This window comes from Ahaetulla prasina, chromosome 6 (assembly GCF_028640845.1).
Source record: "Ahaetulla prasina isolate Xishuangbanna chromosome 6, ASM2864084v1, whole genome shotgun sequence".
Classification (NCBI taxonomy): Eukaryota; Metazoa; Chordata; class Lepidosauria; order Squamata; family Colubridae; genus Ahaetulla; species Ahaetulla prasina.
Window position 1 is genome coordinate 54149147 of NC_080544.1, and position 23871 is coordinate 54173017.

Below are 23871 nucleotides of genomic sequence, written 5' to 3' on the forward strand. Positions count from 1 at the left end.
CCAGATTTACGATGTCCTGACAGCTTTACAGACTAGGGAGTTAGCAGCTAAATCATAGCTGCTTCTTCACGAAGCGGAGGCAAAACCGGAAGTCTTATCTTTGCTATTCTTATATGTAGACAGAACTTGGCTTTCAGAACTGTTTCTTGAAATATAGACTTGATTAAAAATGTTTCCTGGCTTTAAACAGTTGTTGCACAATTGGATTTTTTACTTCTGGACTGGATTCCCTTTATTCAATGTTATTAAAAGAGAAAATGAGAACTATGATTCCATTTAACTATGACATTGCTATATTTGGAATTATTTCTATATAAGGCTGATTATGTGAATATTTTCATGGCAAGGGCCTGTTTTGGAGAAGAAAAAAACCTATTACATATAATAATAACTCCTGGAGATAATAATAGTGGTTCTTGGACTGGACAAAAGGATAGACTAGATGTTCTCTCGTTTATATTCCAACATTTCATATTAAAATAAATATTGTTAAGATGTTCTTTTACTGCACAGCTGCATGCATTTTGAGCAGCTGATGTACCAATAAAGGAAGAATATTTGTAGTTCAGGGTTGAAATGAGGGGCCTTTGGCGCTCTTTGATGGTGCTTGTTTTCTTGCAGATGTTTCATTACCCAAACTACAGTGGTGTATTAACCATTAAGAAGACTAAGCATGTGCTTAGGGCACCAGGCCCAAAGGGGGCACCACAAAGTTGAGAAAGAAAAAAAACTTGGCTTCGTTTCTACAGTATGTACAAAGGAGGGGGGCACCAAGATTTGTCAGTGCTTAGGGCACCAGTGAGCCTTAATCCACCATTGCCGAACTAGGTAACATCATCAGTGTTAGCAAGGAAACAACTTAGCTCAGAGTAGGTGATGTATTTTGAGGAATGTCTCAAGGGTCATATTTAGTGAAACAAGAGGAAGGGAAAGGAAAGGTAAAATCCACCTTTTTTTTCATTTTGGAAACAGCTGTAGATGTGACTGATATGGCATCACTGCCAGTGTTAATAATTGAACCAATTTGTTCTCAGCTCAGCTGCTGTACAATTGAAATCAAATCAGAACTAGCATTTGCACCTGCATCCAGTGGTGGGATTCAGCCAGTTCACACCACTTCGGGAGAACCGGTTGTTAACTTTCTGAGCAGTTTAGCAAACTGGTTGTTGGAAGAAATCATTAGGGCAGAGAACCGGTTGTTAAATTACTTGAAATCCCACTACTGCCTGCATCACTTTGCAGGCAGTCTGTTTCTCATGGGAGAGAATTCCCCTCTCGCTCTTCAGTCATCAGACAGGTCTTTTATGGGAATGGCTTCCCAACTAAACCACTCTAGTTTGAGTTGTGGAATTTTGGTACTCGTGTTCAGACAAATGTCTGCCATATAGAAAAGCCTGGATAAAGAAGGTAGTATTTCCTTTTGCTGTAGAGTTTCAATTCATTATACTTCTCCAGGCATAATAGTCATTTACTTGTGCCCTAGTAAAGAGAAGATAGCTAACTATGCTGACTTAGAAATGTAGGGACATCCTTCTTGCTTGTGTTAAAATCTGTCTGAGGAATTCTGAATGTTGAAGTCCACACATCTTAAAATTGCTATGGTTGAGTTAGAGGAGCTCTAAATATACCTAACATCTGCTCCATATTATTCTACTTCATTTCATCTCCTTTTTAGCCAGTTAAGAGCCTTCTTGTTTGTTGTTAGAAAGGCAGTAGAGGCCTACTTATTAAAATAAAATACAATGCCTTTTGAAGACTAATATGGGTGAGAAGAACCATGAGAAACTTTAGGCATTTTCCAACAGTTCACAAATAAACTGTAAATTTATGGATTAGGGAGAGAGGCGCTATTATTTTCGGCCACTTAGCAAGAGGAAATATATGCAGTACACAATCTGAGTACACATAGTAAAGATTTCAGCTGGGCCATTCATTCATTTTTAGAACAAGATTAATATGAAAAGGAATAGCAAAGGGGTTCTGAGATTTTATTTGCTGTGGTCATGATTGATTTACATTGGAAAAGCTATGCTTTCATAAGGATTTAGGACAGCCTATGCCAGGATAAGACGGAACAGCATTTATTTACATCACTGCTATGAAAGTCAGACATGGCAAAATAACTTTGTGCTCTCACTTCAGAATGTTGCTTTCCTTTCCTGCCAGCTGTGCACAGTAGGAAATCTCTGCTGAGATTTCATTTTCATAAAACATCATTCAAAATTCCAGCCAAAGATTCCTGTTGTTGCTTTCAGAGTAAATCAGTAATCATCTCCATTACATCCAAGGGACTTGCTCTGCTGTTAAGCAGAGAGAAAAACAGAGTTATGCTAGTAAACTGTACAAATCAGAGGCAATTGATTGAAACTGGCAAATATAATTACACAGCATAAATTGCTAATGTTTTCTCTTAGAGGATAACTCAGTAAGACATTTTGCTCCCTTTTTATTCAAAATACAAATGAACAGCCTTTCCTAATGCAAGTGTTTGTGTACTACAAAGATCCAAATCTTTGCTATTTGAAATCTAAATGATACAACTTTAAAACTAAGTACAGCCAGCAATCAGCAGTCAGAAATCATGATGGAGCTTTAGAGAAAAGCAAGGAGAAACACTGATTGTTTGTCTTAGTTCACAAGCCTTATCAGCTAACATGGAGAGAACAGTGATATGTTTATCAGGATTACTGAGTTGATGAGTTGGGATAACAGTGTGAGCTGCACATGGTCCAAAACAGATTTTTCTAAAACAAACCTAGTAGACTCTGTTAAACGACTGTTTTGATTTTAAAGCACCATGGAGATGATCAGTGGAGATACTATATTCTCAAGAAAATCATGAGAGCTTTATATTTTTAGGAGTAAACAAAAGATTATGGCATGTGAAGATTAAAGGCATTGAATGAAACTACAAGTCTCTGTATGTTAGAACATATACATCACAATTCTTGGGAAGGAGAAGTTTTAGGATAAGATTCCAGTTTTATTTTTATTTTGAAGTATAATTGTTTGGATAAACAATTTGTTAATACAATGCATTGGATTAGAACTTACCCTTCATTAAATAGAAGGCCTTTTCCTATCAATAAAAGGTGTTGTATCCAACGGATTCCTTACTACAGTCAGCGGTCAAAAGGCTATCATTCCCCTTTAACACTTGGTATTGTCTCTCATGTTGCTGCAGTTTATTCTCTAACCTTCTGCAGCAGCTTTTTAAAAAGTACAGGAAGGAGGAACTGCAAAGAGTGTCCATTCCCCTGTTACTTCAGCCAAAACAAACTACTTGGGATTTATTTCAGTGATGCTTAATCTACTTAGAAAATTGATTTAAATACAAGCATCACTGTTTAAATAGCTGTCTAAGATCTAAACAATTTAAAAAGATGTCAGTGTCTTTCTTTCAGACTCGACAGCTTAGATACACATTATTTACATTAGATATGCATTATTTAATTTATTTCCTTGTTTGAGCATTTGGCTTCAATTCACCCCCTTCATATCTATGATCACTGCAGTCTGCTGATTTCAAGATTCATGTTATGTTTCAATGGTAAAAATTACAAAGCATATTGATCTTAGTATATGTTACAAACAATAAAAATGAAATATTATAAAAATTAAAACCACCCATACTAACCAAATCTTCCATTACCAACTATCAACCCACTTTCCCTTAACAGCAGTTGTGTAAGAACATCATTCACATAAGTACAAACCTCAACAATCCAGATTACTAGGAAAAGGAAACAGACTGCCTATACATCTTCTAAGAAAATGGAACAAAACCCTAACACTAACCTATGCAATTTTATCAAAAGTATCTGATCACTCAACACACTACAGCATAATCAGCTATGAAAAGGATATGGTTGTGCTATCATAATCAAAATCATCTCAGAAGCATCTAACAGATTCTTACAACCACATGGCATCATTGTAGACCACAAATCAACTAAAGCCTTCCAAAACATCTTAAGTAAACCAAAAGACGCAGTAGCCCAAGAAGAAAAAAACAGGAGTTATCTACAACATAAAATATAAGGACTGTAATCGGTACTATGTAGAGAGGCAGAAGACTAGCATAGCACATCCATAAACTCTAATTAGCAGTCAGAAGACAGAATGAAAACGTCTTAATTTCACAATACATGGACAAATTTAACCATCGTTTCAATTAACAAACTGAGAACATCCTAGACCAAGCTCAATTGAAAAATGCTGGGAATTCCTGGAAGCTTGGAATTCAGACAAATCAGCCATCAACAAGCAGATAGAGATAACAATATCTACACACCACTCAAAAGAGACAATAAAAAAACTAAACAAGGAAACCAAATAAACCAAAATACTTCACCAGCAATCAACACCCAGATAAGCAAGCATTAAGAGCAGACAAACAATCAAGCAGTAAACAATACTCTAAACAAGGAATTACCAATTCTGACAATAGCCTAAATAAGGAATTATTAAGGAGAAAACAACACTTCCACTAACATTAACAGGGATTTGGCACAGCTACTGTATAAACAGAGAGCAAACCTCACTCCCTTCTAGCACTGAAGATGTTTCCTAGATTGGGAACAAAATATCTGCAATCAAACAACCGATCTAGAGAGCACCAAGAACTCCACAAAAAAGAAAAGAAAGATAAAAAAATTAATGAGTGATATTAAATTATTAATGAATTAATTATTAATGAATTAATAATTTAGGCCATAGGGTTCAGCTTTCGAAGAGTACATCCCTTTTAAGACAGAAATGCCATTTCTGTGGCATTGGTGAAGTACCCACAAAACTATCCTGTCCCAAATCTTGTTCAGCTAAACACTGATGTGCTGTTTTCTCTTCCTCAGAATTGTGCTGCAACATTCCACTTGCTAAATGATTGCATATGAACTCAGAGTCTTTTTCTTTCAGCATAATGTTTCAGATAACTTACTAACTGTACCACAAAAAATGTGGTCCTAACACTTCTGAAAAACTTTCATAAGTTTAATAACATTTTCCTAAAATATTATGTTGGGACAAAGACATTCAGTAGGCAAAAAGAAGAATAGAGACAGAGAAAAGAAAAATGAAAAGATTTTTTAAAAGAAAAGTCTCCAGATCATTGATCTTTATTATTTCTGCAACAACTATATTTTCAAGATAAAATCCTCCAAGGGCTGAAAATTAACTGCTTAGAATATTTATTTATTTATTTATTTATTTATTTACTTACGAGACCGTCTGCTGTTACCGTTCGCCTCCCACCGACCCGTACGCTCTCACAGAGAGGGCCTTCTCAGGGTGCCGTCCGCCAAACAATGTCGGCTGGCGGCCCCCAGGGGCAGGGCCTTCTCTGTGGGAGCTCCCACGCTCTGGAATGAGCTTCCCCCTGGTTTACGTCAAGTACCTGATCTTCGGACCTTTCGCCATGAGCTGAAAACGCACTTATTTATTCAAGCGGGACTGGCCTAAAATTTTATTGGGTTAAAATTTTATTGGGTTATTTATATTTTAATATTTTAATTCGTTTTAAATCTGGCCATTTTATAATATGCTTGTTTTAATTTCTTTTAATATTGATATTGTGATTTTTTACTTGGCTGTACACCGCCCTGAGTCCTTCGGGAGAAGGGCGGTATAAAAATTGAATAAAATAAATAAATAAATAAATAAAATATTTATAGCATTCCATGATCAATATAAATCAGTGGTGAAATCCAATTTTTTTTACTACTGGTTCTGTGGGCGTGCCTTGGTGGGTGTGGTATGTCTTGGTGGGAGTGGCTTGGTGAGCATGGCAGGGCCAGGATACTGCAAAATCTCCATTCCCTCTCCACTCCTGCGGGAAGGATATTGTAAAATCTCAATTCCCAGCCCAATCTGTGGCCAGCCAGAGGTGGTATTTGCCGGTTCTCCAAAACCTGTCAAAACCTGCTGGATTTCACCGATATGAATACAATTTTCAGAGTATTTGAAAAGAGTCTAAAACTTACTAATTCTTCCATTCACCCTTCCTTTTTCACAAACTGAAAGTAACTTTGGTAAATTGTCATTTTTTTTTCAACAAGCACTGCATGATATCACCCACCAGGAGTCTTGCTTCTTAATTGTCTTTTTTGTTTGTTTGTTTGTTTAAAGAGAATATAAAAGTCTATTATTATATACTTACTGTAATACTTCCTTAATTGGCATAGTCCTTCTATGTAAGACTGTATAATATATAATATAACAACAGAGTTGGAAGGGACCTTGGAGGCCTTCTAGTCCAACCCCCTGCCCAGGCAGGAAACCCTACACCATCTCAGTCAGATAGTTATCCAACATTTTCTTAAAAATTTCCAGTGTTGGAGCATTCACAACTTCTGCAGGCAAGTCGTTCCACTTATTAATTGTTCTAACTGTCAGGAAATTTCTCCTTAGTTCTAAGTTGCTTCTTTCTTTGATCAGTTTCCACCCATTGCTTCTTGTTCTACCCTCAGGTGCTTTGGAGAACAGCTCGACTCGCTCTTCTTTGTGGCAACCCCTGAGATATTGGAACTCTGGTATCATGTCTCCCCTAGTCCTTCTTTTCATTAAACTAGACATACCGAGTTCCTGCAACCGTTCTTCATATGTTTTAGCCTCCAGTCCCCTAATCATCTTTGTTGCTCTTCTCTGCACTCTTTCTAGAGTCTCAGCATCTTTTTTACATCGTGGCGACCAAAACTGGATGCAATATTCCTAGTGTGGCCTTACCAAGGCATTATAAAGTGGCACTAACACTTCACGTGATCTTGATTCTCTCCCTCTGTTTATGCAGCCCAGAACTGTGTTAGCTTTTTTAGCAGCTGCTGCACACTGCTGGCTCATATCTAAATGGTTATCCACTAGGACTCCAAGATCCCTCTCACAGGTACTACTATTGAGCAAGGTACCACATATACGGTACCTGTGCATTTTGGGTTTTTTGCCTAAATGTAGAACCTTACTTTTTTCACTGTTGAATTTCATTTTGTTAGATAGCGCCCAATGTTCAAGTCTGTCAAGATCTTTCTGTAACTTGAGCCTATCTTCTGGAGTGTTGGCTATTCCTGCCAGCTTGGTGTCATCTGCAAATTTGATGAGTTCCCCATCTATCCTCTCGTCCAAATCATTGACGAAGATGTTGAAGGGTACTGGGCCTAAAACAGAGCCTTGGGGTACTCCACTGCATACTTCCCTCCATGTGGATGTAGTTCTCTTGAGGACTACACGTTGAGTGCGGTTGGTCAGCCAGTTACGAATCCATCTGGTGGTGGTGCTGTCTAACCCATATTTTTCTACTTTATCTAGTAGTAGGTTATGGTCTACTTTATCAAATGCTTTATGGAAGTCCAAGTAAATTATATCGACAGCATTCCTCTGGTCTACTAATTTTGTCATTTTGTCAAAGAATGCAATAAGATTAGTCTGGCATGATCTGTTTTTGACAAACCCATGTTGGCTTTTGGTTATTATTTTGTTTGCTTCTAGGTGTTCGGTGATTCGTTGCTTGATTATCTTTTCCAGAATCTTCCCCGGTATTGAGGTCAGGCTGATAGGTCTGTAGTTTCCTGGATCTGGTTTTTTTCCTTTTTTGAAGATGGGAACTACATCAGCTCTTTTCCAGTCCTCTGGCAGCTCCCCTGTGCTCCAGGATCTTTGAAAGATATAGTTCAGTGGTTCTGAGATCACGTCTGCCAGTTCCTTCAGAACCTTGGGGTGTAATCCATCCGGTCCTGGTGATTTGAATTCGTCTAGGGTAGACAGGTGTTCACTTACCATTTTCTTCCCTATTTTAACTTGTGTTTCTAATCTGTTTTTTGTAGTGCTGTTTTTGATAGGTTGGATTGTTTTTCCTTTGTGTAAAGACAGATGCAAAATATGAGTTAAGTAGATCTGCTTTCTCCTGTTGCTTGTCATCTTCTTGCCACTTTCTCCCAGCAATGGGCCAATTGTTTCCTTGACTTTTTCTTGTTTTTAACATGTTGGAAGAAGCTTTTTGTTATTTTTACTTTTGTCGCTAGCCTATGTTCATTGTGAGCCTTAGCTTTCCTCACTTCATCTTTATAGGCTTGGGCTGTTGCTGATATTCTGCCTTAGTTATTTGCCCTCTTTCCACTTTTTATATTTGTCCTTTTGTCTTTCAATTTGTCAGATAGTTCTTTATGCATCCATGCTGGTTTCTTTTGAGATCTATTATTTTCTTCTTCATTGGTATTGTGTTAGACTGTGCTTTTATAATCTCACTTTTCAAAATTTCCCAAGCTTCTTGAGTTGTTTTCCCCCTGAGGATTCTTATCCATTGAATCCTTCTCAAGCTCTCTCTAAGTTTATTGAAATTAGCTCTCTTTAAGTCCAAGACTCTAGTTTGACTTTGTTCTACTACTTGTATTTGCTTAATGTTGAATTCCAATATTGTGTGATCACTTGCCCCAAGGTTCCTGTAGCTTCAACACCTTCTATCATTTCATCTCTGTTAGTGAGAATTAAGTCCAATATGGCTGATCCTTGTTGCCTTCTCTATTTTTGGGAAACAAAGTTGTCTGCTAGGTTTGTTAGGAACCTGTTGGATCTTCCACTTGGTGCAGAGTTTGTTGCCCAGTTGATGTCAGGGTAGTAAAAATCCCCCATTACTACTGTGATGTGCTTCCTATATACCTTAGTTAGCTGACTAGCAAAAAGTTCATCTACTTCCTCTGTTTGGTTGGGTGGCCTATAGTATAGACCTATGGCAATATCGTTTTCACCCTTTTATATTGACCCAAATACATTCAAGATGATTTTCATCATTGTTGTGCTCTATTTCTGTAGAGATGTAGTTATTTCTTATATAGTGCAACTCCACCTCCTCTTTTATTTGGTCTATTTCTTTTAAATAATTTATATCCTCTAGCTGTATGTTCCATTTGTCAGTTTCATCCCACCAAGTTTCCGTAATGGCAACAATATCATATCTGCCCTCATTTACTTGAATTTCTAATTCACCCTGTTTATTCCTCATACTCTGTGCATTGGTGTATAGACATTTGAGTCCATTTGGATTGATCTTGTGTTTACTGTCTACATAACCTGTGTTGACTGCCCTATTTTCTTGCCACCTGTTGGTTTAGTGCACATGGTATGGCACTCACTGTTAAATGCTTGGTTTTGCTTGATAGCATGGTTGATAGTCTTACCCATACAGACATCTATGTTACATGCACTGATAACCCTGATAACCCTTTTAGTTTTCGATTTTAGTTTTCGATTTGTATGTATAATGTGTACTTCAGCTCTTATTTTAAATAAACAGAAAAATAAAAGTACTAAAAAGTCTTGATTACAGAATATATTTTATATTGCATGGTAAAATATCTACAGTACAAATAATTCTTAAAATTCTAATTTTATTTCAAAGACTCTTAAATGTATTGCTCAAATACAGCAAATGTAGCAAAAAAAATTAAAAAAATTGGATTAAACTAATTATAATCTAGTAAAATGTTCAGAGGTAGGTGGGTTGAATGCCAAAAGATATAAATTAAAAAGTGTAACAATAATAAACACAAAGCTAGGGATAGGGCACCCTAACCAGTGGATTTAATCTTATTTGCCAGGCTCCCCAATCCAACCTATGAAGTTCTGTAATCTAATTGTGTCTATTTTTGTTTTATTTTGTATACTTGTGTATATTTGTGCATAAGACACTGAGAGGCAGGGTTTGGAAACCCTCTTTTCTTCCTTAGGCAGAGACAGCTATCTTTTCTCTCCACCACTCTGGGAATATTCTGGAGGACTTGCGTTTTTCTCCTCAGACCAGTTCACCAGTTCTGTTACTGCTAGATTGCGCCATTTATTTATTTATTTGCAAGATATAAGAAAGAATGTTCAGGCTGATGCATATAAATTTAATTAATTGATTGATTGATTGATTAGAAAGAATAACAAACAGCCGCTACAACAGTTAAAGCAAGTTGCATTGCATTATTAATACTATATTTAATATTACTAAAATGTAGTAGTGTTGCTACTACATTTACTAAGTAAAACCTGCAATGGTTTGGCTGTACTTTAACACTGTTACAGCAAGATATCATTTTAGCTTCTATGGTTAAACTGCTCTTGTAAAATAGGCCATTTGAAGAAAACAATTGGAGAAGAAAGATGTAGCAAATTAAGTCACAGCATTCTGAACTAAGAGAATATTATATGCATATTTATGAACAGGTATGGAAACCTGTTTTCTGGAAATTCAGTCTCACTACCAACTCTTGGTTTCAATTAACAGGCCAAACTCTTGGTTTCAATTAATAGTACCTGAAGGTCCAGTCGTTCCGAAGCTGACCGGACACTAGTTAGGTCTTATTCTAGTGGCACTGAGGGAGGTGAAGCGGTCTTACGCTTCCACCCTCATTGCGTCGGCAGATAACCGCCCGGCCGCCCTGTTTCGGGTGACCCGCTCTCTCCTTCATCAGGAGGCGCGGGATGACCCTTTGCAGGGACGTGCCGAGGAGTTTAGTGGTTATCTATACGATAAAATCGTTCAGCTCCGGGATGGCTTGGACTGGAATTGGGATGATCCAGGTGAGAGGACAGAGTCGCGTCTTGTCGAGATTGTTTGGGATGAGTTTGACCCTGTGGCTCTCGAGGACGTGGACAGGTTGTTTGGGAGGCTTCATGCCACCACATGTTTACTGGACCCGTGCCCTTCCTGGTTGGTGCTGGCCACACAGGAGGTGACACGAGGCTGGCTCCAGGGGATTATTAATGCTTCCTTGTTGGAGGGGGTTGTCCCTGCCGCCTTGAAAGAGGCGGTAGTGAGACCCCTCCTCAAGAAGCCTTCCCTGGACCCAGCTATTTTGGGTAATTATCATCCGGTCTCCAACCTTCGCTTTGTTGCAAAGGTTGTAGAGAGTGTTGTGGCGCAGCAGCTACCCCAATACCTGGATAAAGCTGTCTATCTAGACCCGTTCCGGTCCGGATTCCGACCCGGATATAGTACGGAGACAGCTTTGGTCACGTTGGTGGATGATCTCTGGAGGGCCAGAAACAGGGGTCATTCCTCTGCCCTGGTCCTATTAGATCTCTCAGCGGCTTTTGATACCATCAACCATGGTATCTTGCTGCACCGTTGAGGGGTTGGGAGTGGGAGGCACCGTGTATCGGTGGTTCTCCTCCTATCTCTCTGACCGTCGCAGACGGTGTTGACAGGGGGCAGAGGTCGATCATGAGGCGCCTTACTTGTGGGGTGCCGCAGGGGTCGATTCTCTCGCCTCTCCTGTTCTACATCTATATGAAGCCGCTGGGTGAGATCATCAGTGGCTTTGGGGTGAGATACCAACTGTATGCTGATGACACGCAGCTGTACTTTTCCACCCCAGGCCACCCCAACGAAGCTGTTGAAGTGCTGTCCCGGTGTTTGGAAGCCGTACGGGTCTGGATGGGGAGAAACAGGCTCAAGATCAATCCCTCCAAGACGGAGTGGCTGTGGATGCCGGCACCCCGATACAGTCAGCTGCAGCCGCACCTGACTGTTGGGGGCGAGTCATTGGCCCCAATGGAAAGGGTGCGCAACTTGGGTGTTCTCCTGGATGGACGGCTGTCGTTCGAAGATCATTTGACGGCCGTCTCCAGGAGAGCTTTCCACCAGGTTCGCCTGGTTCGCCAGTTGTGCCCCTTCCTTGATCGGGATGCCTTATGCACAGTCACTCATGCTCTTGTTACCTCTCGCTTGGATTATTGCAATGCTCTCTACATGGGGCTCCCCTTGAAGTGCACTCGAGGCTTCAGTTAGTCCAGAACGCAGCTGCGCGGGTGATAGAGGGAGCCGCACGCGGCTCCCATGTAACACCACTCCTGCGCAGGCTGCACTGGCTGCCTGTGGTCTTTCGGGTGCACTTTAAGGTTTTGGTCACTACCTTTAAAGCGCTCCATGGCTTGGGGCCTGGGTACTTACGGGACCGCCTTCTGTTATCCCATGCCTCCCACCGACCCGTACGCTCACACAGAGAGGGACTTCTCAGGGAGCCGTCCGCCAAGCAACGCCGGCTGGCGGCTCCCAGGGGAAGATCCTTCTGTGTGGGGGCTCCTACCCTCTGGAACGAACTTCCCCCTGGCTTGCGCCAAGTACCTGATCTTCGGACCTTTCGCTGCGAGTTGAAAACGTATTTATTTACTCGCGCGGGGCTGGCTTAAATTTTAATTTTTAATTTTTAAATTCTAAATTTCTAGATTTTAATGAGTTTTTTAGATTTTAAATGTTTTTAAATTTTTGGCCAATTATATAATAAGTTTTTTAATTTTGTTTTAATTGTATATTGCTTGTGTTCTTATTCTGGCTGTAAACCGCCCTGAATCCTTCGGGAGAAGGGCGGTATAAAAATCTAAAAAAAAAAAAAAGCTGAAATTTTATTTTCTCCACAAATCATATAACAAACGTTCCTAATTGTCATGTGATTTGTAACATCATGGATACATAAATACTTTTAATTATGCTGTACAACGAGACCATTTCAGCTTTTAAACTGAATACATCTCTTTGTTGTCCAAAAATTGGTTCAGCATAACACAGAAGCCAATCGGGCCAGACACGAGAGAAGGACTTTTGCAAAACTTTTATTGAACGTACTTCCTGAAATAGGGAAGTAACATTTCACAAAGCTAATATCTTTTCGGGAATTCTACCTTGCTTTTTAGTCTACATGACCATTTGTCAATGGCAAGGATGTCAAATTGGTGGCCCGCAGGCCAGATGTGTCATGCATAGGCCACACCCACAGCTCTGCAAAGGGAAAAAATGTTACGATACGTCACAGTTTGATGCTGCAAGTTTGACACCCATGGTCTGTAAAGTTGTAGCTCACCTGAGTTTATGTTTCATTTTGCCCTTATAGAGTTATATCTTGCTTAAGCTTTTCATATCCTTCATTTCCACTTGCAGTTTCTGCTGCTTGTCTTCTTGTTGCCAAATCTTATAACTTCCTATCTATTTCTGAATAAGTGTTGTTACGTTTTCTTCACATTTAACTGACACATTGTCGTAGCACAATTGCATTCTTCTAATTTTTTATTCTTTCCTAGGATGCGGAGGGTTATTGCTTCATAATAGGTGGTCCATCATCTTCTTCCCAAAGTAAACTCAGAATATAATGGGAATGATACTTTCCATTCGGTGCTAATTTTCATTTAAATTGGTGTCTAACTAACATTAGTTTTTCAGAGAAATATTTATTATCTGTTTATTATGCATTTCAAATAATTGGATTGTTTTCTCTAATCATATTGACCTCTCTCCATCTGTTTACCCTCCAATTCCAGTTCCACAGAAACTAATAGGATATTTTAGAAACAGCTGGTTGTACATAAGTTATCTGCCTCTAAGCATTGCTCAGTTTTCAAGAACATCATTATTCTCTTTATCAAAATGGGCATCCTTCAGCCATTTCCTGAATGAATGATGTCTTTGACAGAAAGACAGTAATTGTTTTTTTCCCATTGTATATCAATGGACAATTAGTTAGCCATCAACAGTGAAGGATGCCCATTACAAGCTGAATGGGGGTGTCATGCTTATACTACCTCATGCCTTTTGCCTATATTGTGTAGCATGACCCATTCTTCTAAAAAAGAACAAGCTCATAGGTTTTCCTTGGTGATATTATACTTCCAGGACATTTCACTGTACTGTAATTCCCACACTAAAAAAAAGATTTTTCTACTTTAAAGTAGGAAGAGTTTTCTAGGCACAAGATGGCAAGGCTTTTAACAAATCCGTATTTTCATGCTTGCAGGAAATGAAAATGATTTTCCTGGCCACACTATTTTAAAAAAATGATTATCCATAAATGTTTTATAGCAAGTAAGAGAAAAATAATCTATATATTAGATTTTACCTTAATGCTATACATATAAGTTTGAATTCAGAATCTGCAAGAGTGGGGCTATGACACTGTTTGAAAGATCATGTGATTGGGCAGCAGTTCATTTACTGAACTGTAATATTTATGAATAAACCCTTTTCAGAGAGCCAGAGAGAATATCCATGTGTGCTGTTGAGGTCAGGGAAAGATAGGGAAGTCCTGGATCTAATCCACATGTCTTCGGGTCTCCTCTTCTTTACTTGAAGTATATATATGTCACAGTTAAATTGAGGCAGATAATATTCACTGCCAGTTTTTCCAATCAATATTTCAACATGATAGTTGAAATGATGTAAAAAATTTACTGAGATCCATTAGAGCTACCATATCTTCAAAAATTTGGATGACCACTAGAAGATAACAAAGAAATACAGGAAGGGTTTTTTTCCTCTGTTCCAGGATGTCTGAATTTTCCCACCCAGACACAGTAACCATAATTCACATCTAGCAGCATCTTACAAAAAAAAAACAAGGATACTCTACCAATATAAAGATAATGTAAGATCAGCTTAGGGTACCAGATATCTGGGAAAAGATGGACATGTCTTCCTTTTTGTCCCCATGTAGTCCAATTGGCAGGCATAGCCTTAAAATTAAATTTCGTCTGACATTTTGAATATCCTGTTTTTTTAAAAAAAATGTTGAACCATTTTCACCACAATAGTCATTCAAACTTTTGTGCATTGTGACCTTCTAAATTGTCAGCTTCTTTCTTTCAGACTTGACAGCTTAGATATACATTTTTTTTTATTTATTTCCTGCTTCTAGCATTTGGCTTTCACATCTATGATCATTGTGGTCTGTAGAGCATATGATTCGTATTATGTTTCTATAGGAAAATTTGCAAAGCACATTGTGGAATCAATGTTATTACTATCATATGTTCTTTCAAATAAAGATTTGTTGGAAAAATATTGCAACTGAAAAACCTGTCTTTAAGAAGCTGGAACATTCCATACACAGTTTTGTTTATTTATATAGCCACCGATCTTGTCTGTATGACTATGAGTGACTAAAAATAAGTATTCGAACACAGAGTAAAAACAAGCAAAATAAAAACAACTTAAATAAAGTAACATGACAGTAGGGAACCTCCATTTAACACGACTATGATCAAGAAATGGTCCCACGTATTCTATCAGGGCACCAGGTTTGATGGATAAACCTGTTTTTCTATGCCTTTCAGAAAGCCAGAAAATCCAGAGCAACTTTGCAGAATGATATTTGTTCATTTGTTTATCAAATGTATTTATTAATCAAATGTATACATTCCAAAGGACAGGTACCAAACAGAAAAGGATCTGTTGCTGAACCCCGCCACAGAACATGGGACAAGCTTCTCCTGTTGAATTTCACAGGACAGGCAAGCATCATTGGGAAGAGACAGAGCTGTATTTTTGTTATATTTATATATCTTTTTATGTTTCTTTGGATAAAAATTACTTCATATACATTTCCTCCTCATTTAGTGACTAATTAATCAGTTAAATGCAGTGAAAAAGAGTCTTCCTTGTTGTCTAAATTAGTTTACCTTCTGTTACATTTAAATTGATTGTTTGATGACAAATATTACAAGGACTTTGGAGAAACATCTAAAGCTTTCAGAAGCCATATGCTTTCCATCCCCCAACAACTTCAAAAGTCAGCATTCCTAATTTGGCATCTGCATCTATGTTTTTTGTAATGTTTATAAAGGCTGAATAAAGCTCCTTTTAATAGCTCTCTTGGTAACAGTAGTGTAGAAACAGACCACTGATTAGCATGTAAGAACTAATCATGGGCTAATCATGTCAAAGAAAAAGAAATTATGGCATGCTGTTTCCTTTCCAAATAATTGTTTCCTTTCCATTTGGAATACCTGCATTATAACATATATAAACATAGAGCTATATTTCAAAGAATCAGAAATTGTATGGAAGAATATACTGCATTCAACGCACTCCCAGCATCGAGAACATTCACTGGTTTTGTATATTAATTCAAAAACAACCTCCCTAAAAAAAAATCAAAAACCACATAAAAACAGGGAGATCTGATTTTATATACTAACAATCTATTCAGGGAGTTCAGTGGTTGCACATCCCAAACCATTCTTTAGACCAAAATATAAGCAGGCAATTAAACTCCTTTTGATAGACTAAATCAAAAAATGATCCCAACACACCGTTTTGCTTTTGAAGAGGGTCTGGGGCTTCAACTGGTACAAAGTGCAGCTGCATGGACAGGTATGGAACATCTCTATTACTTGAGCTGCAGTGGCTGCCAGTTTGTTTCCAGATGAAATTCAAGGTGCTGGTTATTGACCTTTAAAGACCTACATAGAATGGGATCAGGTTATCTGAGGGGCCACCTTTTCTAGATTAAATCTACCTATCCCAACAGGTCCAACAGGAGAGATATGTCATAGATCCTATTCACTAAAGAGTTCAATCTGATGGAACCAATCTGCTGTATCTCCCGCTCTCAGGAACATTATTCTCCTGAAATAAGATTAGCCCATCCCTATTAGTCTTCTGAAAAGCCTTTGAAACATGGTTTTTCCAACAACCTTTGGGATCTCCTTGGGAAACTGTGAGGTGGCTGTTTAGGATGTTGTTAGTCTGGCTTAATCTTGGTTTTTATATATATGTAATTGTTTCTAAATGATTGTTATATTTGTTTTTAAATGTTTTTGTTTAGATGCTACTCAGAGTTGTATTAGTAAGATGGACAGCTACATAAATATGCTAAATAAATAAATGAATTCACCATGGCTTTTTTCAACTGAACTATGAATCTTAAATGGTAATAAAGGAATCTGATGAAAAGCCTAGCTATTAAGAGATTAACTTGAAGGGAAAACACATAGAAAATACATTTATCTCCCTTTTTAGGAAGCCATAAGAACAAGAAGACAAAGGCAGAAAAAGATATGAAGCTACATAGCTTTTCTTGTATCTATAGATTTCATTCCTGGAGCTTGTAAACTCATGATAAAATAAATAATTTAGGTTCTTCTGTCTTCTCAACCCCCAAAATACAAAACTCTTTTTGATAAGAATGGAAACATTTACCTCACAATATGAGAGCTCAGTTGATTTGTTTGCTTGTTTTAGATCTGCTGCCTCTACATTCTAAAAGTGATGCTGAGCTCTTATGACTTAAGGGGACAAAACTGCAACATTTCTGAGAAATATGGGTAATTTATGAAGAAGAGACTTTTTATCTCCTTCTATGCAATTGAACTGTCTGCCAGAAAACTTGATAACCAAATATACTTTCTACTAAACATTCCTGGGCTGAATAATGAATGCACCAGGAAGCTTTATATTGTATAGCAAAACATTACAAAGAAAAACACTGAGAGCTTTTTGGAGTCAATGAAAATATTATCACAATTATCATTACAAATGCAAATTACAAATAAGGGCAAAACCATGATGAAAATCCCAATAGCCTGAATTTAGAAATAAAACAGCCATGCATATATGGACACACATATACACACACATACATACATATATAAATACATATAGACACAGAAAGAGAAAGAGAAACATGCAGATAGAGATACATACAATACAATTGTATTGTACAATTTGTAAGTAAAGTATACTTACAAAGCACTGTATAATATTAATAGCCATAACACTGGGATATTTTCCTGCCTATACAGTATGTATTGGTTTATATATGGATACATAAATGCACTGAAATAATTAAAGATTTTTGGTGGTGGTTGTTTTCTTGCAGATTCTAAGCATGTTGAAATCATTTTGCTACTATAAATATTTAAACGCATACATAATTGAAATGCACTGAATTTGAAGCTATAGCCAGCTTCAGATTCACCGTGTTTCAATTGTGCATGCTTTTTAAATATTTCTGTAGTTGTTCTACTTCGCCATTAACTGGCCTTCCAATCAGTTGTAAAAGTAATCTATTGACTTTGTTGTTGGGAAAATTCTTGTGCCTCTGATTATCCTTGAAAAGAAATTAATATAACACACATGGCATATGGCACACAATTTATGTATTACTTATCTTACTAGATTTTACTAGGTTTTCTTGGTTTCTCCAATATTTTTATGGAAGAGTACATTTTATCTTATCTTATTATTTTATTATCAGAGCCTGGTCTCCTAGGAATTGGTCAGAAAATAAGAAATTGCATTCAGTTTGCTAGATTATGCAGCATAGTCAATGTCATTTTTCATGCAGCATCTATAGCTTTCAAAGAAATGCAATAGAATTGTTCAGGTGAAACCATATGCTCAGCAAAGCATGGTATATTTTTCATTTAAAACATACTCCTTAATAAATCTCTGTATTTATCAGCTCTCATGAACTTCTTTGGGAGGACTAAGCAATGCAAAGCATTTCACTGGGTGAACTTTCCTGTGCATATTAATAAACTGTACACTTAATGAAATTATATCATTTTCAGAGTGCAAAATAACATATACTCTCTAACTGCAATGCTTGGAAAGGCAAACATGGAATATAAATAATATTTTTAAAGGTCTCTTTATTGCTAATACACCAAGCAAAAGACCATGGTGTAAGACCATTTGCTGTCTCTGATTTTACATGATTTAATATAATGAGTATGTTAGCTGTCTAACTTTAAAAAAATTTCCTATATGTTTCCTTTCTTAATCCAGCAGCATTGTCTTGCTTGTTTGATAGAACACTTGCACTACAATAAGATCGTCATTTCTTTTTTAAATAAGAAATTAAAGAAAAGCAAGATAACTTCGCTTGAGTATGAAATAAATCATATTTAACCGAAAGCATTAAAAAACTCTTTAACAGTTTTCATAACCAACTACTATTTTGTGAATCAGACATGTCTGGAGTTGCTTGTGTACCAGTGCAAAGTCAATGTATAGAAATGTCCTTTTTGTCTGAGCCCCACAGAAAGATTAATAAACGTTTCTATCTGTATTGGGGGGGGTCAGAGACAGAGAGGGAAAGGAAGAGAAATTTATATATTACAATGAGCTAGGAATAAGAGAACAATTTCACTCATTCTGCACTCAGGAACTGGTGAGTGGCTTGTACCAGAGATGGGCCAAGCAGAAAGTGCAATTCAGTTGACAAAACAAAAACAAAAACCAATAAAAAGAAAAATTACATCCATGAAGGACTCTGGAATGGATATAGAAGATAGAACTAAAAAAAGAACACACTATATTCCTGGCATAGTTTTTTTCCTCTCCATGTGCCTCTTGAGTTAGGTGTAATGTTAGCTGTTTCTTTCTTGGCTATGGCACAATTTCAACAACAGTGTGTAGTACTGCACAATATCTTACAATATTGTTGTGAAATATTTCTACTGCTAAGGGCACTCGCATATATCTCATGTATTGAGAGTCACTTCCAAAAAGCAGGAAGGTCGCTAATCATGTATAAGTCCTTTAAAAAACCAACAACAACAACCACAGACTCCTAAGCCCGAACTAAATAAAGATGCTGCCAGTGTAGTGATTTTTGACAGCATCTCTTTTTCTTAATGATGATGAAGAGGATTGGCATGTTCTGCTGAATTAATTTAAGCCTAAGGGTTAAAGAAGAATATCTAATGGTGAGGGTGACAGCTTTTGTTAATTCTCTCACTCCCAACATTCCTAAATGGCTTCACATCTGGTACAACCAAAAGAGGCTTCAAAAGTCTGTATCATTCTGAACATCTCCAAATGTCAGGCACCAGCTGGAAGTGCTTCAAGGCATGAGTAAAGTACAAGGCAGATCAGATTTAGATTCATATGTACACGCAGAGTCTCTTTGCTCCTTGAAAAAGCAAGCCCAAAATGTTAATCTACTTGAAACAATCCTTCTTAGCAGTGAATTCTGTTTCATAGATTTATATTTATGCTGCTCATTCGATGTTGCCCTGAAAGGCCCGGAAATTGTCCTTCAATGGATTCTGTAATTGTCTCTTCATTGGCTCCATCAAGTATACAGGTAGTCCTTGACTTAATGACCATAAATGAGCCCAACATTTCTGTTGGTAAGTGAAACATTTGTTAAGTGAATTTCGCCTGATTTTACAACCTTTCTTGCCACATTTGCTAAGTGAATCACTGCAGTTTGAAACATTGTCAAATGAATCTGGCCTCCCCATTGACTTTGCTTGTCAGAAAGTTGCAAAAGGAGAACACACGACACAGCAGTAAATAATAAATAAATATATAATCAGTAAATAGTCAATATGAGTCAGTTGCCAGGTGTCTTTTATTACATGACCATGGCAATGCTGCAACGGTCATAAATGTGAAAAATGGTCATAAGTCACTTTTTTCAGTGTTGTAACTTTGAACAGTCACTAAATGAACTGTTGTAAGTCAAGGATTATCTGTAATCATAAATCTGCAAATAGTATAAAGTAATCAGACTGTTGCTATGCAGCAAGGTACAGTACAAGGAGATACTAGTTCCCTGAAGACAGAGGGGAAAATTCAGGGGAAGATTTTCCAGAAGCCTACTTGATTGAGATACAGGCAACTTTGGTATGCAAGTTAAATTTAGTTTTGATATTTAAACAAACAAACACTTGATTACTTCCCCCCGAAAAGGTTGCTGACTGTTGCCTTCTTATTGTTATCCTTATTGTTTTTCCTCCTACAGAACCACTCCTCTTTATACTCGGAATACATGGAATACAATAACCTTGCAAATACCACAATCATTTCTAAAGCATGTACATGACTTAAATACATTACGGAAAACTTCAGCATAAAATAAAATTAAATTTAAAGGAGAAATAGATAACCCAAGGACAGTGTCCAATTGCCTTAATATGTTTACTGAAGTGCAGGGATGAAAATATGGCATTTCTATTCAGACTTCCTATTATCTTCAAGGGCAACTTCACACAGAGTTCATTTACTGTAAGACAAGAAGATACAAGTACGGGTGGTCAGGTTATCCTCGTGCAAGAATGCCAAAGACATTAGATTAGTAAAACATATGAAATATCCTTAGTGTTAAAGAGAGATGTATTCAAATTTTATATGTCTCCTCCTTCAGGGGAAATGGCACCCCAGTTGTAAAGGCTATGTTAATTAATTCTTAACAATTTGCAACAGATTCATTTCAATTTTATAAAATTAATTCCACATATGAGTGAAGTTCACAACCCCTAGTGATCTCAGAAAAGGAAGTGCAGGATCTATTTCACAGACAAAAGCCAGGAAAAGCTCCAGTCCCAGACAAGATAACTCCTTCTTGCTTAAAAGTCTGTGCTGACCAATTGGCCCCCATCTTCACCCATATCTTCAATAAATCACTAGAGATGTGCTATGTTCCTTCTTGCTTCAAACGCTCTACCATCATTCCAGTGCCGAAGAAGCCCACCAGACTACAGACTACATAAGACTACAGACCAGTTGCTTTAACATCTATAGTCATGAAAACCTTTGAAAGGCTAATGCTTTCCTACTTGAAAACCATCACGGATCCGCTGTTAGATCCCTTGCAATTTGCATACCGAGCAAATAGATCAACAGATGATGCTGTTAATATGGCTCTGCACTATATCCTACAACATCTTGAGTCTCCAAAGACCTATGCAAGGGTCCTCTATGTAGAGTTTAGTTCAGCATTCAATACCATCATTACAGACATTCTTCTAACTAAGCTAAACCAGCTACAGGTACAGCTACAGACTTGTAAGTGGATCACAAGCTTCCTAACAAACAGGAAGCAGCAGGTGAAGCTAAGCAAGATCACATCAAATACCTGTACAATTAGCACAGGGGGCCCCCAGGGCTCTGTGCTCTCCCCACTTCTCTTCTCTCTGTATACCAATGACTGCATCTCCAACGATCCATCTGTCAAGCTACTGAAGTTCACAGATGACACAACAGTGATTGGTCTCATTTGAGACAATGACGAATCCACATATAGATGAGAGGTCGAACGACTAGCCTTGTGGTGCAACCAAAACAATCTGGAACTGAACACGCTCAAAACCGTAGAAATGGTGGTAGACTTTAGGAGAAACCCTTCCATACTTCCACCTCTCACAATACTAGACAACACAGTATCAACAGTAGAAACCTTTAAATTTCTAGGTTCTATCATATCACAAGATCTAAAATGGACAGCTAACATCAAAAACATCATCAAAAAGAACAACAAAGAATGTTCTTTCTGCGCCAACTCAGTAAGCTCAAACTGCCCAAGGAGCTGCTGATTCAGTTCTACAGAGGAATTATTGAGTCTGTCATTTGCACCTCTATAACTGTCTGGTTCGGTTCTGCAACCCAACAAGAAAAACACAGACTTCAGAGGATAATTAGAACTGCAGAAAAAATAATTGCTACCAACCTGCCTTCCACTGAGGACCTGTATACTGCACGAATCAAGAAGAGGGCCGTGAAAATATTTACAGATCCCTCACATCCAGGTCATAAACTGTTTCAACTCCTACCCTCAAAACGGTGCTATAGAGCACTGCACACCAGAACAAGACACAAGAACAGTTTTTTTCCCGAAGGCCATCACTCTGCTAAACAAATAATTCCCTCAACACTGTCAAACTATTTACTAAATCTGCACTACTATTAATCTTCTCATCGCTCCCATCACCAATCTCTTTCCACTTATGACTGTATGACTGTAACTTTGTTGCTGGCAATCCTTATGATTTATATTGATATATTGACCATCATTTGTGTTGTAAATGTTGTACCTTGATGAAGGTATCTTTTCTTTTATGTACACTGAGAGCATATGCACCAAGACAAATTCCTTGTGTGTCCAATCACACTTGGTCAATAAAAAATTCTATTCTATTCTATTCTATTCTATTCTATTCTAAGTCTCATAATGCAAGTAGCCTTCTCTTACCAACTCCTTTCTTTAGTGACTTAAGTTGCAAAAGTTAAGAAAAAACAGCTTTGCAACCATTCCTCATATTTGTAATATATGCAGCTGTGTTAATTTACAACCAGCGTGTGTTTATGACCATTGCGTTGTCCTGCGGACACATGATCACTATTTGTTCTCTTCACAACCAGCTTTTGACAAGCAAAACAAATCTAGAAATCAGTAGGAAAATTTCAATCCCAAAGGTGTTTTTTCAAGAGGTAACTGGACTTTCTGGTTTTTTTCTTTGAATATGTTTTGCTTCTTATCCAAGAAGCTTCTTCAGCTCTGAAGAAATACCTTTTGGGACAACCATGACCTGGATGACTGAGCATGTCCATAGACAGGAAAAATTGCAAATTGCAGTCACATGGAGTCTTGCTTAATAATCTATGATGACTTGGTTAAAACAGTTAAAATTGTTTGACCTTGTAGCTCCTAAGAAAGTAGACAGGATCCTAGGGAATAAGAGCTCAGACACCTGTGTTTTAGATCCATGGCCCCAGTTGATAAAAGCCTTCCAAAATGCTATTTTAGATGAGAAAGTGGTGCCGCAGCTTTAAGGAAATTGTGGTTTGCCGCCTTCTTAAGAAATCATCACTACATGCCACTATGATAGACCATTTCTGTGCTGTCTCCAACTTCCTCTTTTTCAGGAAAGTTATTGAGAAAGTGATGCAACTTCAGATGATCCGGCATGAAACAGATTATCTGGAACTTCTCAAATTGGGATTCCAGCCTAGATATGGGTTGAAAATGGCATTGGTTATGCTTTTCAATGATCTTTGGCAGGAGCAGGATGGAGATCATGCATCTTCTTGTATCTGTCCCACCCTTGCTCTAAAGTGACCTCTCAGCAACTTTTGATACTATCAACTTTTGTATCCTTGTGGGATGACTCTGGGGGCTGGGAGTTGGGAACACTTTGTTTTCCAAAAATGTTTTCATTCAGTATTGATTGTGAGAAAGAAGTTCAATCCTTGGCCCCCCCCTTTGCGGAATCCTGCAAGGGACAGGGCTGTCTGAATTCCTGTTTCACAATTATGTGAAACTACTAGGATAGATCATGTGTACAGGGTGAAATATCATCATTATGCTAATGATACTCAATTGTACATCACTGCCTATGTTA

The 23871-nt window shown here is 37.8% G+C and overlaps 1 protein-coding gene across 2 annotated transcripts in view; it reads right to left on the reverse strand.

The window, feature by feature from the left end:
• Positions 1–23871, reverse strand: part of ADRA2A (adrenoceptor alpha 2A) — a 119999-nt gene that overhangs the window by 79880 nt on the left and 16248 nt on the right. The window contains exon 3 of one of the 2 annotated variants that reach the window (XM_058189418.1): positions 20282–20756. The exons of the other annotated variant lie outside the window; for it this stretch is intronic. The gene's annotated coding sequence lies outside the window, so the exon portion shown is untranslated. Of the gene's footprint in view, positions 1–20281; positions 20757–23871 lie in introns of those variants that run through there. 2 annotated transcript variants of the gene reach the window in all.